We start from the raw sequence: 13855 nt of genomic DNA, 5'->3' as shown, positions 1-13855 counted from the left end.
ATATTGTTAAAATATTAAAAATATAATATTAAAATAAAAATATTATATTATATTTTAAGGTGTTTATATTGAATATTCAACAATTCAGCAATATTATTTTTATAAAATTAATAATTAATATTAATTTTATTAATAATTTACTATATCTTATCTAAATAAAAGTATAATATTATATATTATAATAATAAAATATTATATTATATTATTAAAATAATAAATATAATTTAATAATTAATATTTTTATTAAAATGAGAATAAAATAATATATATAAAATAATAATGATTTGAGTGTTTATGTTTTGAAATGAAAATTTCGTAAAATGATTTACGAAAAATCAGATGGTAAGTTATTTTCTAAAAAATGCAAAAGAAAATCAGATCGTAAAATATTTTTTGAAAAACTAATTACAAGGAAATAAATAAACCCTAGGACATCTTTATTACGAGGAAAACGGGCAAAGATATCGTGAGACTGATACGGAGGCTCTCGACTTTTTTAATCGATGTTTAAAATGTAATCCCGTTCGTCTAAGAAAAGTATAAGTTATCAAAATATTGTTTCGATCTGACAGAGGAGACTACTCAATTTGAGGTATAATTTTTTATGTTTACATCTCTGGTACAAATTCTTGCGTCTACCCCTGAGGATCGTATTCTAATATTTTCTAAATTTATATTTCATTAATAATTGCTTTTAGTAAGTAAATTATGATGTAATATCTATAAGGTTCACAACCGTAATATTACAATCCAATCACAACCGCACCTTAATACTATAGTTGGTTCAAGATCAACAAGTTCATCTGGAGCATAATTGCGGGGTGTCTTCCATGGGAGAGTGAGATTAGTAGGAGACTACAAAATTTCTACTCACCAAGAGTTTTAATGGAGTGAGTCGATTCGTTCGATTTCTGGGTCCTATTTTGTTCTCTCTCTCTTTGAAAGGCGAAAGAAATTCATGTTGTCGTCGTTATTGCGGCAACAAGGCAGCCACGTCCGCAAAGCTCCTGTTTCGTCTGCTGAAACAAGGTAACAGAACACCACTCTACGTAGTTTGAGGTTTTGGTTTTATCTGTAATTTCGTTTTATCCTTTCCGACCGTTAATTTTCACCGCCACACATTGATGATGACTGATAATGATTCACATCAATCGCCCACCAAAATCCACATATCCACAAACCCTTAATCCCATAAATAGCATCCCAAAGTTGATTTCCCTCTGGTCTTTAATGCCTCCGTTTCTCTCCGATACCTTCCTCCGTTTGCCCCCCAAATCCCTTCTCTTTTCCCTTCTTCCCATGTCCGCCGTCTCCGCGGCGTCGTTTTCGACATGGACGGCACCCTCACGGTCCCCGTCATCGACTTCGCCGCCATGTACAAGGCCGTCCTCGGAGAAGACGAGTACAAGAGAATCAGAGCTGAAAATCCTTCCGGGGTTGATATCTTGCACCACATTGAGAAATGGAGTCCCGATAAGCAGCAAGAGGCTTATCAGATTATTGCTGATTTTGAAAAACAGGGCCTTGATCGCCTCCAAATCATGCCTGGTTAGTGTTTTATGGCTGGAAAAGTTAAGGGAAATGTTAGGGAAATGACGTATATATACTGTGTGCCTGTGGATAGTATCTTGCTACACATTTTTTTTACATAAATTTTGGACTGTTAGATGATTAAAAATATATGTCAGTAGGAGATGAAAGGATATTCACAGTAAAAAAGAGAGGATCATATATATATATATATATATATATATATATATATGATTTTCTTTCAATATATGAACCTTTTGCATTCAAGTTTCATGTTATATGCTTGAACATGGTTAAAATGTAAGAATACCTTGAATAGGGAATCTGCTGATCCTGTATTTATATTCGGTCATTGATACACAAAAACATTTGAAAATTGAATCTATTTGCCCATTTTTATTAGGGAAATGTTGGGTTTTTGTGGATTTAGGGTAAAATTAGCTGATGGATTGTTCATCTGCCGAGTCTATATTGTTCATGCAAAATTCTGACACTGAACTGAGTTTAAGAATATCTTTAGCTAGCAACTTCATATGCTTTGTTCTTGGGTTCCCAATAGTTTCAAGGTAGCAACTTCGTATGTTGAGTCTATATTGTTCATGGGCTTGATGTTTCCTTTGATGTATTTTCATTTGATGTTTTGTCTTGGACTTACCTTTGTGGTTGTTGGGATCTCCCTTTTAAGTTGAAATAGTGTGTTTAGTTCAAAACATGAGCTACTGCAGTTCCTCTCTTTCGGCTAAAGAACTTCATGTGTTTTTTCATTTTACATGCTAATCAATATAAGCTTGTAACATATGGTTGATAATGGTGCAGGTGCGGCTGAACTTTGTGGTTTTCTTGATGCAAAGAAAATAAGGTCTATTTCCACTATGCCTTAGCTTTTCCTTCTATACTTATTTGTCATCATTGGTGCTCGGTTTCTTCATTTTTCTTGGAGTATTTGTATTAAATACATATATGGACACAGCTGGGGATATTGCCTTCCAACAATGCTTCAAATACAGACAAACTTGGAAAAAAAATTTGAACGCATCCGAATGCGACTCTTACTCCCAATTCCAAGTAATAGATTTTTTCATGTGATGATAACTGCAAGTATAATAGTTATCGTCTCACACTAGATCAATGAGCTTCCATATATTCCCCAATTGGCTTTACTGTTGTTTGGACACTAGTTACCATAGTTATATTACTTGATAATGATAACAAATTGTTTTTCTTTCATGAGGTCTTTAAAATGTCAACCGAAGCTTTCATTTGTTTCAGAAGGGGACTAATCACTCGCAATGTCAATGAAACAGTTGATCTGTTTCATCAACGGTTCGGAGTAAGCTATTCGAAGCTTGAAATCAAATTATTCTGAACATTTCTTGTTGGATTGGAAGATTGAAATAAAACTTTCTAACATTCATTGTTTCAGATGATGTTTTCTCCGGCACTCAGCCGGGAGCTTCGCCCTTATAAACCAAATCCTGCTCCTTTGTTGCACATCTGTTCGACTTGGGACGTTCAACCAAATGAAGTCATGATGGTTGGTGATAGTCTTAAAGATGATGCAAGTGTTTTCTCCCGAAGCAAATGATAACGAACAACCAAGTGAAAAAAACCCCGATGTATGCTTATTTATCATCATTTTTTGTGTGGATAAATCGAAATTTTATTATCCAAGAAAGCTAAGTAGCTACAAAAAATCACCGATCACAGAAAACAGAAAGAAAATACAGACCAAATAAAAATCGATCGGTTTTAGTCAATACCCCAAGCAATACAAAGATTTGAGTTTACATCATCAAACCTATTAATATTTTTACCCCTTAGTTTTATACCTACAAAGTCTTTGATTGTGCGGAGTAATTCTTCAATGCTTTCAGAACATCCTTTGAAGATTCTTCGGTTGCGTTCCTCTCACAAAACATAGATTGTGGCGTTCCACGCTAATTTATCATCTTTATGCATGGGATGATTAGGACCCTTATATTACATCATGTGTTTGCAGGTGGCTTGTGGGAAACAAGGAGCAGTAACATGCTTGCTTGATGAAAAGGGGAGGTATAGCTCTCAAGACTTTGCCAACTTGGATCTAAAAGCAGATTTCAAGGTGTCGTCCCTGAACGAAGTTCACTCTCTTCTGAAATCCAATTTTGACTTAACACCCTGAGTTTGAAATCCCGATTCAACTGCCGGTAAAGGTCCTACTTTTGATAACTTGTAGCTTAGGAACACATGAAAAGTGAAAACAGTAGGTTATTAAGGAACTAAGCTTTGGCGTAATATGCTGCGTAATTTATCCAAGGACGCCGTGGAGATGTTTTGTGGTTTGAGTTGACACTTGGAAATTATAGCAGGATAACCATGAGACAACATCCAGTTGTTCATGGTGGTGTGTATTTTATTCTTGGTACCTTTGTTATTCATGTAAGTGTTCAAATGTAAAGAAAATATTAGGCCGGATTTTGCCTTTTCCGTTGGTGAATCCAATTATGTTGACGTATTAATATCTTCATGCAGTACCCATTACTCTACCGTTTTGGTACTATTGTGTTTCATCAATTCTTGAAAAAGATCCAACACTATGGTCCATGGAAACTTGAAAAAGACCAAAACGATACCTACAAAACTACATTTAAAAGGGTAAGTTCCATACCAACACTATGGGAACTTGAAAAAGATCAACCTCTACTTGCAGAACTATATCAAAAATGGTAAGTTCCAAAGCAACACCATAATCCTTTAAACCCTACACCCTGCCACGGGAGGGCCACCCTTAGGCACAGGCTGGTCCTCGGGTCCATGAATCCCATAGTCGGTGTCCCCATACCTTGGTCCATCCTGGGATTGTCTAAAGTGAAACACGTAAAAATGAGGTTAAAAAACAAGCTACTGAGTTTGAGCCGTTGGATGAGATTTTCGATAAAAAGAAAAAATTGTGACCATTGATGAAAGAAATAAGAAATTGAGAAAGATAAGTCCCAGTTTTCAACCTAAAATGTTACATTGTCTCTTCTAAAAAGGTTACATATTCGGTAAGAATTTTAATTACAACCTATAATGTTACACAATTTCTCAATTGAATAAAACTTATCATTGATATTATCTTTTTACGTTTTAACCTGTGGTCCTAAATAATTCATTAATATGATTTAGTATGAACAACCTAATATTTTTAGTTCCAACTTAAAATGTAAATTTCTCCGTTCTAGAAAATTAGATATTTAGTAAGAATTATGATTAAAACCTATAATGTTAGGTGAGTTTCTCAATTGAATAAAATTTTCTGTTGACTCGATGATCACATTAACATACGCATATCCAAAGCATTCCATTGAATCGGCTGATGCAAGGGATAACAATTTCTTATGCGTTGTGTCAAATGTTGGATAACCACTTAGGGTGTTTCATGGGATAATATATGTCATTTGAATCATACAATGTGAGGTATGACGGCTATTTTTGTGCTGTGTGAACCTCCCATGACCTCAAGTTATGGTATATAGTTTTGGCATTCGGTTCAGACAATGATAAAAGATATTTACATTTGATCTTTTTCTTTATGTTTATATTGATTTATGCTTATATTTAATATCAGAGTCAATTTTCCATATGTCTTCTACTTTTTTTAAAATTTCGTAAAATTTTCAAAATAAAAATGTCATATTTATTGAATCATTATAAAATCTATTGATTGAGGCCGAGAGAAAGGATGTAGCCTCTCTTCTTCAATAATATTTATTCTACCTTAGTATGGAGATTAAATTTATATTCTATTTTTATTTAGCCATTCATGATTAACATGTGAATCGAATTGTCCAAAATTTCATCAAACCACTTAAATAACTTTTCCCAATTCTTATATTTATTAAATAACTGACAATAAAATACTATAAATAAATTTGGAACGAAAAAGTTTTAAAGTTCAAATTAATTAAATTAGTTGTATATGAAACGTTGGTTTTATTGCAAATAATATATTTTTTAATTTTTTAGATTATTTACATGTAATACGTTTCTGAAGATTATTAAAATTCAATGAACCATGCATTAAGCAAAAGAAAGAAAAAAGTATCCAACAACGCAATCAGATTTTATATGGCTCTCCCTCCCCCTTTGCCCCAATCCCTCGGCGAAAAAAGCCTGCCGGCTTGATGGTATCCCTCCCGACCCAGGGGATCCTCCTTGTCCCAACCAGTCTGCTGATATGGATTGTGATGGTAATCATCAACCCTCCACTCTCCCTTCCTACAAGGACGTGGTCACAGTGCCCTGAACACTCATCCGGATAAAGAATGCATGGATTTGGATGATGATGATATCGAGCTCTTTGATGGTGATGTATCTATCGGCGATCTCAATGGTATTCCATCTATAGATTTTTCTGAACGGGTTCAACAACTAGCCATCAAAAGCATGGATCTCACTTTAGTAGTCAAGGATCTTGGTCGAAGAATCGGCTATAATACTTTGCAGAACTGTATTTTCAATATATGGCAACCGGCACATCCGATCAAGCTTATGGATATAGAGAATGACTTTTTTTCTTGGCAAAATTTAGTACCAAGAGCGACTATCTGAAAGTCCTTACCGAAAGCCCTTGGACCATCTTCAATCATTATCTCTCGGTAAAACCTTGGTCCATTGATTTTCAGCCGTCTCAATCCCTGTCTAGTCGTATCATGGCTAGGGTTCGCTTACCTTACCTACCGGCGATCCTGTACAAAAGGAGTCTTATCGAGGCAATAGGTAACAGAATTGTCTCGGTCATAATAATTGATTATCAAACGGATAATGGTTGTCCATACCACATGTAGATCATTAGATGTGCATAAATGATTAGTTAAGTTCATGAAGCATGCTCAAGTAATTCATAATAAATTCCACTTTTGTTGTTTGTAAGCATGAAAAGTGACTCCTTTTGACCTCTAAGACCTCAAATAAAACTCTAATAACATTTACTAGCTTTAGAGGGGTGAATGGGGAAATTTAGGACACATTTTCGTGCCCAAAATAGGGCACTTCAAGTTGTGAGTATCGGTACTGGAAGAACAATACCGATATTGTTCTTCATGAGGGTAAAATAAGAGTGATTTGAGAAGGGTGTGTATCAATACTCATTCAAGGAGTATCGATACTGTTAGTCCAATTTCGATACTCATAGGGTGGTATCAATACCGGGGGACATCTAAGGATTCCAGTAGCCATTTTTGGTACCGATACTCTTGGGAGTATCGATACCAAGGGTAGAGTATTGGTACTCTCCATAGGGGTATTGATACTAAGGTATTTTCAAAACATCAAAGTTATTTTTGGTATCGGTACTCGAGGTAGTATCGATATCATTCCTTACGAGTATCGATACCATCGTCATAGTTTGGGCAATTTTGCCCAATTGGTTCAAGTGTTTATATTTGGGGATTTAGGGTTCATAGAGGCCTTGAGCACTCAACTACAAGTGAAAACAACTAAAGTAACTGAAATTACAACTAGAAACCAAGCAAATTAAGATGACATAAAACTAGTAATTTTGTGATGATTGAAAAACTGTCAGGACACCCAAGTTACTGTAGTATTACGACGATCGTACTTCGTGATGAAATATCTGGATTTTGTCTATCGCGTATATATTCAATGAATGTAAAATTTTGAATTGTGCCCTACACTCGAGCGCCTACATATGGGCTAGGGATGTAAGCTTCTCATGCAATAAAATTTTGATACTTACCCACGAGATCTCGAGTGATGTAAGGTAGGCTAGTGTGTGGTCTCAAGATGAACGTAAAATTTCTCCGACTACATTACTAGACCTATCTCATGTTTGTTTTCTATACTTTTTCATACCATGGCTTTACGCACGGCATGTTCATGTAATGAATGCATGTAGTATTTCATAATTATTATCGTAGCATTAAGCTTGTGAGCTTAGCGTTCAAAATTTGTTTTCGTTCTCAGGTCAGTAGAGGATTGATGAGGAGCCTATCGCGCAGATATATTCCAGACCAGACGTTTTTACAGAGTATGTCTTGGGTCATTTAGAGGGCATATATTTATGTGAACCTTGTATTTATTCGAGTCGTAATTCTATTTTGGTTTAAAACTCAGTGAGTGTATTTGTACTATTTGGGAGACTCCCGTATTTTTGTAAACTTTATTTATGATTCTTTATTCAGGTTATGATGAATGATTCATTGATGTTTTACAAATGTTTTGGAAGAAATTTTTGGGTTAGCCACTTCGATGGTATGTATAATACGTTAACCGTATGATCTTCGAGTTAGACTATATTAGGGTGTTATAATTCTTCATTTGTGGTGTTTTTTTCTCTGCATTTGTGGTACGTTTTTCATCTTTCTCGGTCGTTTGGTAGTTCTTTTTTTTATTTTTTTGTTTTCTCAAAGTTGGATTTTGATGACGCCAAAACTAATTATGATGACACTCATTTGTAATCCTGTTGATCTTCTCTGTTATGGACCCTTATATTGAATTTGAATACGCGATTTTACGTTTGTGGATTGTTTCTAACGACACTCAGCTCTGATATGTGATTCTCAATGGTACTTCAATAGCTTAATTCTATTTTGTGGTTCCTTTACTGATACAATCGGATTTTCTATATCTATTTCTCAAGTATTTTGATTGGGTTTTTAACATTTTTCATGTATGGACCTTAGATGATCTAAAGTGGCTAGTTTCAATATTATAGGAAAATGTCCAAATTATGTATTTAGTTTACGATGATAGTTAGGGATAGACATGGGTCGAGTTTCGACTAACTCGACCCGACTTGGAAATTTTACATCTTTCACCTGACTCGACCCGACCAAATTTTTTGAGATAAAATCTGAACCCGGTCAAACACGACCCAAAATAATAAAAAATATTATTTTTATTTAATAAAATCAGTGATTTAATTGAAAAAAAATTAATATATAAAGGGGTATTATTGTAATTGTTCCTAAAAATATAAGGTAAATTTTTTCCGGGTTAGGTATTTTTCACCCTAAACTCGAATCCAACCCGACCTGAACATCACCTTTAAAAAACTTAACCCGACCCGGCTCGAACCTAAATTTTTATTTAAAAACGATAAAAAAGATGCAAATTGACAAAATAGCACCCTTTGACCATTATTTATCGGAATGTTGCTATTTTGTATAACGTGGTAATAAGATGCATTTTGTAGGACGTGTTTAGTCTACGTGTCAATCCCATACAACAAAGATGTGTTTCACAAGGCGTGCCTTATGTTGATCAGGTATGCCATCTAAGAAGTGTATTTTCAGGTCCGCGATTTAAGTTGATATAGCAAAGGGGCTTCTCCCAAAAAGCGCCTTTGCTAGGTTTTTTTCCGTTCCTGTTCCCCGCCTTTCCTCCTCCCTATGTAAACCCCCTTACATATTTCAAATCACACAAAAAATCCTACTTTCGCTTCTTTCTCTAATTTATTTTTGTTGGGTTCAAAACGTTCGATTTAAAGTTTAAGGTATAAATATTATTTTATTCCTTTAATAAATGTATTTAAATTTTTTTACTTAACTTTAGCTACTATTTTTTTAAAACGTGTGCAGTTAAAAAAATGGAAGACATGCTGCTGTGATGGGATGAAAATCACATTTCGTCTCATTTTGTGAACATGGTAAAAATATTTAATTATGTTTATTTAAATATTTTAAATTTTAATATATTAATTTTTTATCAATTGGAAAAACGATTGTATATTGGAAGTGTTTATCATTAACACTAACATGCCCACATCGACTCGTATTTGGAGTTATTTAACTGATGCTGGATTAGGGTACATATAGCAAATAAGTGGAGGTTGTAGACTTCAACCCACTATTATTTATGCTTTAATCGAGAGGTGGATTCCAGAGACACATACATTACATCTTTCATGCGTGGAGTGCATCATTGCTCTGGAGGATGTTTCAATGCAGTTATGACTTCCTTTAGATGGGCGTGTTCTTACTGGTGTGTAGTTGGATAATTGGCATGGTTTGTATATGGAGTATCTAAGAACGTCCCCGCCTTCGTTCAACGGTGGTCAAATCATATTGACGTGACTTCAAGAAAAATTTTTGAGAGTTGATCAAAAATTGTTTTGATGAGGAGAAATTTGTTTTGCTCCAATATATATTTTATAACTCATAGGAAGGATCTTGATACATAACAAATCTCGCAACCAAGTGCATGTTATGTGGTTGCATCACCTCGTTACTTTTTGAAGAATCGAGAATGTTCAATTGGAGATCGGTTGTTTTAGCATGTTTTTTTAGGGAAATGTGTCTAGTAGAGACATATACCAAAAATGATATCGGCAGCTGTCTTCGTCTTCTCCAATCTTTAGCGTGGTATCACATGTCTTTTTTATGTCCGATCATAAAAAAATCATCTATCTTCATTTTCTTATTAAGGTAATTTCAGTACTTAATTTATTTATAAATAATTTATTACTATACAATTAATTAAAATATTTTTATATTATATAGGTGATTGTCTTTAATAAAAAAATCATTGTGATATGCCTAGTTAATTACAAGATATCAAATTTTTAATCAAGCAAAAACCAAGTTCAGATGTATGCTTTTAATTATTAATTTTTTTTATTTCATCATTGTTATAATTAAAATTTCATTTAAATTTTGATAATAAATACATCTTTCTAGTTTCAATAGATGCTATATATGAATGAAGAAATAAGGGCTTGAATCTCACCTGACTTGATGGGTCTATTGGACGTATAACTTGCGATTGTGTCTCTTATCTGTTATGCTACTGTTGAGTGGCATCCGAGTGATCGTGTACTTCACCAATTTGGTTTCACACAGTTTATTCTAGAAGCACTTGCAAATCTTGACAAATATGTATAACCTTGATATACGAGACAAGCACAGTGTTGATTGGAGGGAGAAGCATAGCGGGTGGATAACAATTTGGGAGCACCGATATGAACGCCTTCCTGTTCGTCATTATATTTCAGAAACTGATATCATGGTTTCATATGAATATATTTCATGGTTCAACATAAATGAGAATTCGTTCATACTTTTTGATGAGGCATGATGTGGGTCTATTAAACTCGTCAGGAAAAATATCCACCGACTAAGTATCATTGTCCCACGACTAATCGTGAATGAAGAGTAGACATTTTCGATCCATCTTCAATAGTGTCACCGGAAACACCACAGTATCCACTACCCAGACTAATGTTTAGCCCACTAGGTTATATCCCAAGTACATCGGTTTACATGTCGTTGCTTCGATTTATATGTCGAGCCTATTAGTTTACATTCTGAGTCCCCCAAAGTATATTATATACCTATTGTCGAAACGATTTTTCTAAAAAAAACAAATTTAATTTTTAAAATCTGATTTTTAAAAGATCCATCTCGAATAATTTGGTGACCTTCTAATAATAAAACGTGATTCGAGGAGTCACCACCAATCTTTGATTAGGGTGTGATTGGGCACCCAAAAAACATATTTGTTATTTTAATAAAAATATTCATTTTAATTAAAACAGCAAATTTATGGTATGTGTTACCAAAATTTGAGTTCGGGAGTCGGTTACGCGTGTGGAAAGATTAGCACCCCACAACGCTCTAAATCGATACCTAGTCGATTAATTAGTTTTCTTTGCAATGAAATTTACGAGTTCAAGTTTAATTTAATTTAGGATCCCATACAAATAATTTTCTTTGAATTTTAGAACAAAATATAATAATATTTAATCATTTCCTATCAAGAAGAATCGACCCCTCATGCCTTAAAGCAATCGATTCTTAGTCCAATCGAAATAAAGAAATGTTACAATTCCATTCTAAAGCTCATTATTAATTCAAAAATTAAGCGCATAAATAACAATACAATAAAACAAAATAACTCTAAGACCTTCTTTTTAAAACATATTCTTTGAATTTTAAGAGAGAAAACGATAATATCTAATTATTTCCAATCGAGAATAAATAACCTCTTATGCCTTAAAGCAGTCATTTATTACTCCAAGCGAAATGAAGATATATTATTGTTTTGTCCTAAAATTCAATATTAATTTGAGTGTTATTTATTTTTGAAATCATGAAAAATATATACCAAAGAAAAACAAAAATTACAAACATATATCAAACAAATACGATTAATTAATTATTTTACCTACCATTAATGAGAATAAGGATGTTCAATTATTTAAATACATCGAGATATGACCTTAGATTCGATCTAACAGTCTTTTCTCGGTGAATTTAATTAAAAGAACATAATCTTTTTCTCAATCCCGAAATTTAAATGTAATCAATTCTATTCGTGTCACTTAATAGGATGCATTTTCATTTTAAAATTATCGAAAGTGACTTTCTTATATGTTAAGATAGTCACTTTACAATAATCTTAAAATAAACATATATTACCCTTAGTTAAATTATTTGAATCAAGTCAAGTAATGCTTATGAGGTTTCATGCAATTAAATCCTAAACCTATATGCCACAAAATACACAAATATTTACATAATATCAATATATATTTTATATACATGCAACATTCAAAACACATATTACAAATTTAGGACTAAATAATAAAACTGAAAACTTTAGTGTCACAACATCAAATCAAATAAATAACATAACATATATTATAAAAAGCATGCTTTACAAGCACCAATAGTGTAATAAACCCATATATTCAGGACCAAAATGAACATATTTAACAGTATATGCTAAAATTGTAATTAATAAAAATAAATAAGATATGGGGGCCAAATTAAAATAAAATTACATGGTTAAATTAAATTAAATAAAAAAAATAGATTAGAGACCAAAATATAAAACATGTTGAAACTACAAGGACTACTTAATAATTATTCCTTTTTTACAAACCTAAAACATATTTTTAAAGAAAAATGTGTAAATTACTAAATCAGTCCAGAAATATTAAAATAAAATTAAATAATCACTACACATTACTAAAATGCAAAAACAAACCTAAATAAGGGGGACTAAACATAAAATATTCCAAAAATATATATAACATGCATGAAAATGGGTAAATAACAACTTTGGTCCCTACAAGTGACCAACATGCAAAAACATGCTAAAATATGGGGGACTAAACAACAAATATCCCAAAAATATATAACATGCATGAAAACGGGTAAATAACAACTTTGGTCATCGCAGGTGACCAACATGCAAAAACGCGCTAAACTATGGGAGACCTATGTGTGATTTTACCATAAACTTCCCCTATAAAACCCATCAGTCCAAAAATATTAAAATAAAATTAAATAATCACTACACATGACTAAAATGCAAAAACACGCCTAAATAAGGGGGACTAAACAGAAAATATTCCAAAATATATATAACATGCATGAAAATGGGTAAATAACAACTTTGGTCCCTACAAGTGACCAACATGCAAAAACACGCTAAAATATAGGGGACTGAACAACAAATATCCCAAAAATATATAACATGCATGAAAACGGGTAAATAACAACTTTGGTCATCACAAGTGACCAATATGCAAAAACGCGCTAAACTATGGGAGACCTATATGTGATTTTACCCTAAACTTCCCCTACGAAAACCCATTTTTGTTTTTCATTTTCAACCGAAAAACCAAAAAAATAATTAAAAAAAACCTCTCTCATCTCTCTCTTCTCTCCTTCAGCAGACCACCATACGTCGCCACTCTGGCCGTCGTTTCGACCGCCACATATGGCAGTCGAAACTCCTAAACTGACCCAAAAAAACCTACTCACTCCGATCTACCCTCCTAGGCCTAGATCTAAGGCCGAAATCACCTAAAAAGACCACAAAAACTCTTTGATGTTTCAGTTTCTCGTCTTCTCTGGCCGTGAAGATGAACCAGCTATATGGTTCAGCTCCTCTCTCAGGTAACTCTCTAGATCTCTTCTTCTTCCTTTGTTTTTTTGTTTGTAAATATGTTTAGTTTTTTTAATATTCGAAACTGAAAATAAAGGGGGAAATACCTTAAGATTTTTGTGTATTTCTTTTGAAAACAAAAAGGGGATCCATTTTCTTACAACTGATTCAGGTTTTATACCCATATTTACAGAGATTAAAATAAATAAAATATCTTTTGACATATACTGTTGATTGATAGTTGTTGATGATTGACATGTGTGGCAGGGATGTATGGTTGCCTTGCTCGGTTGGTAAAGCATTAAATGCCTCGGATTTGGTTAAGATCTAATCCGGCTCGGCTTGATGGCTCTGACGATTGGCGCGACTTGCTTTTCGGTTGGGCTCTTCGACGGCGATAGTAGGGGGCTAACCCTAGAATTAGGGTTAACCAAAGTTGTAACATAAT

General features: G+C 33.4%; 1 pseudogene; it reads left to right on the top strand.

Annotated features, from left to right (window-relative positions):
- The first annotated feature begins 1143 nt into the window (after positions 1 to 1143).
- LOC120153097 lies at positions 1144 to 4054 on the top strand (annotated as a pseudogene).
- The last annotated feature ends 9801 nt before the right edge of the window (positions 4055 to 13855 follow it).

The sequence above is a fragment of the Hibiscus syriacus genome, unplaced genomic scaffold (assembly GCF_006381635.1).
Source record: "Hibiscus syriacus cultivar Baekdansim isolate YM2019G1 unplaced genomic scaffold, ASM638163v2 tig00000218_pilon, whole genome shotgun sequence".
Taxonomy (NCBI): Eukaryota; Viridiplantae; Streptophyta; class Magnoliopsida; order Malvales; family Malvaceae; genus Hibiscus; species Hibiscus syriacus.
The sequence above is the reverse complement of the archived record's forward strand: the minus strand, read 5'-3'. Positions and strand labels throughout refer to the sequence as shown.